Source organism: Thamnophis elegans, chromosome 1 (assembly GCF_009769535.1).
Source record: "Thamnophis elegans isolate rThaEle1 chromosome 1, rThaEle1.pri, whole genome shotgun sequence".
Classification (NCBI taxonomy): domain Eukaryota; kingdom Metazoa; phylum Chordata; class Lepidosauria; order Squamata; family Colubridae; genus Thamnophis; species Thamnophis elegans.
In genome coordinates, this window is record NC_045541.1 from 69,859,128 (window position 1) to 69,862,194 (window position 3,067).

Below are 3,067 nucleotides of genomic sequence, written 5' to 3' on the forward strand. Positions count from 1 at the left end.
TAAAGTGGAGCCATTGCAAGCCGTCACCTTTTCCTTCCTCCAACAAAATTAAGCTTTTACAAATATTGAGATGGTTTATTATATTGATTTAAAAGTGATTTTATAACACTGGGATGTGCTTGAAAGGCAGTGATGTGTCTCTGAAGCACAAAAATGGTTTGTCTTAGAATGCAAAACATGAGTTTGTGTTCCCTTCAGGTCCAAAGAGCTGCTCTCATTTTCTTGCCTTTGATTGATTCTCTCCTTTCTCCAACTTGGGCCATTCCCTGATCAGGATTACTCGTCTGTTTCAGCCACCTGCGCTCTTCACACAGACATAGTGAGGACTGCTTCATTAAGAGAAGCTCTTTCTCAGCAGAGTTGGGAATCCAGGCACCGAGGAAGAGATCCTATCACAGCCCTTAACCCAGTCCCTATTCTGTACTTCTCCAGTTGCTGCTTTCTTGTTTACAATCTGAGCCATTTAATACTGTGGGGGGGATACTAGTTACATTCCCCCACCCACTCATCTACTGTAGCATTCTTTACGTGAGAATCAATGTCTGTGCTTGTACAAAACATTAACTCTAGGAAGGTGGAGAGTTGAGCTGAAGAGAGTACAATCTATCCTATTTTCTACAGTATGTGTGTCTCTGCTTCATAAACCATTTCTGAATCTTATAGGCCCCTCTTAATAAGGTGTTTCACTTCTGGAGGTGTGGACATTGAATCCCCAAGCATCATATTTTTATTCTTGTCCCATAACTTGAGTAAATAGCTGGACTGTTGGCAGAATGACCTCCTGGGGAATCAGGGAGAAGCTTTCCAAAAGCATCAATTGAGTGAAAATAATTTAGTATCCTCTTGACCCAAACTTTAAAGAAGATTGACTAGGAAGAAAATTCTCTCCCTTGACCTTCATCATTGATCCATAATGTTTACTAGGGATTTTAGAAAACTGCAATGATAAATATATGGAAAGTATCATCCCCCCCCAAAAAAATTGGAGCATTAGGAAATATGTAGAAGCGTTGCTTGTATTACCAGTCCCTGATGGGTTTCTCCAATTTCATAGTCATGCTTTCTTCATGGTCTTCACACCAGTTTCTGTTTAGCACCAACTTGTTAACTGTCTAAGTCCCAACAAGGCCCATCAAGCACTCATCATGCTGAGACCACTTTCAGAAAAGACTAGGAAATAATGGAGTGTTCCAAAGCAAGGAGGCTCTTTTGCTATCCTTTACTTGTAAAACCTGAATCCTGTAAATATATACATAAGATTAAAAAAGCAGAAGCAAAAGCATTTAGAGACAAAATTGACAAAATATAGCAAAGGTGTTGGCTGTTCATCACATCATTCAAAATATTAGCATGTATTTTTTATATCATGGCTGAAAACTACACAATTTTAATTTCCTTTTCCTCTGTAAACAGGTTATGCTTATGAAAATGATGGAAGCGGAAAAGAATCGGACATTGCTTACTGATTTTGTCTTGGCTGGGTTTACAACGGACCCATTTCTACGCATAATCTTCTTTATACTGTTCTTGGCCGCCTATTTCATAACACTGACTGGGAACCTGGGTCTCATAGCCCTGATCTATCTAGACTCCCGCTTGCACACTCCCATGTACTTTTTTGTGGGCAAACCTTTCCTTCCTAGATATCTGGTACTCTTCGGTCTACACTCCTCGGATCTTATTTGACTGTGTGTCCAAGAACAACCACCATTTCCCTAGCTGGTTGTGCAGCCCAGTTCTTCTTCTCTGCTGGCTTGCCTACACTGAATGCTTCCTATTGGCCTTCATGGCCTATGATCGCTTGGTAGCCATCTGCAACCCACTCCTTTATGCCCCTGCCATGTCCAGGGATTTTTGTACCCGGCTTGTGGTAGGTGCTTACGTAGCTGGGTTTGCTAGTGCCATTATACTCACTGGTAACACCTTCCACCTACGCTTTTGTGGAAACAGGGTCATCAATCACTACTTTTGTGATGTGGCACCACTTGTGAAGATGGCTTGTGATGACATAGGGATCTATGATCTCTTTGTGTCTTCTCTGATGGGGTGCAATCTGCTGGCAACCACAGCTGTCCATCCTGAGATCCTACATTGGCATTGGGGCAGCCATAGTCCGCATCCGCTCTGCAGAAGGGAGACGCAAAGCCTTCTTCACTTGTTCAGCTCACTTGGTCTCAGTCACTCTCTTCTATGGCTCCATTCTCATCATGTACTCCAGGCCTAACTCTCAACACACTCCAAAATGGACAAGGCAAATTCATTGTTCTATACTGTAGTCAACCCTCTGGTCAACCCTTTCATTACAGCTTACGCAACAAAGATGTGAAGGCAGCTTTCAAGAACGTCTGGGGGAAATTCACATTATCCTTCGTAGAATAGAATAAAACAGAATAGGATGGACTTGGCATGGGAAAACGGGTCACTTCCCCATCCCCATGCTGTTCATCAATTCCAAAAATATCTTTATGGAAAATGCTATTGCCAATTAATGAAGGAGGATTCAGTTTTATGAATCTTGGGTAATATCATCATGCTTACCTATTGTCAAGAGTTAAATATTGGAAGCCAACAATTAGTGTTAATTTTTCTCAAGGTAGAAGTTGATTGTTTACCTGAAGAACTTGGCTAGCACAGGGACAGTGTTTTTTTTCTTACGCAAGAAAAATCTCCCTTGGGAGAATTAGGAATAAATCTTTGTGTGATAATAATATTCCCATTTCAGATTGCCAAGAGGACAAATTTACTGCAGCTGCTTCTGTAGGGAGCTGAGCCTAATCTCAGGGAGGTTATTTTACTTGGGAAAAAATAAGATTCACATATAGGCTGATCTGTTACTCAAAGGTTCTTAGCAGGAAAATGTACTTGGCTTCATTCAGGTAAGTGTGGCATCATGAGGCATCATTTAGGAGATGTCCCCTCTCCTAAGCTTCTACCATTCTAGGAACTAGGTCTACTCTAGTCCTCCCATGGCCCCTCTTCTCGCAGCTGATTGCCAAGGCTGTCAGAGGCTGGCTCAAATGGGTCCATTGTAGAGGAAGAAAAGAAGAGAAGACATTCCAAGGTGTTC

The 3,067-nt window shown here is 41.8% G+C and overlaps 1 pseudogene; it reads left to right on the plus strand.

Annotated features, from left to right (window-relative positions):
• The first annotated feature begins 1,431 nt into the window (after window positions 1-1,431).
• On the plus strand, window positions 1,432-2,379 carry LOC116505218 (annotated as a pseudogene).
• The last annotated feature ends 688 nt before the right edge of the window (window positions 2,380-3,067 follow it).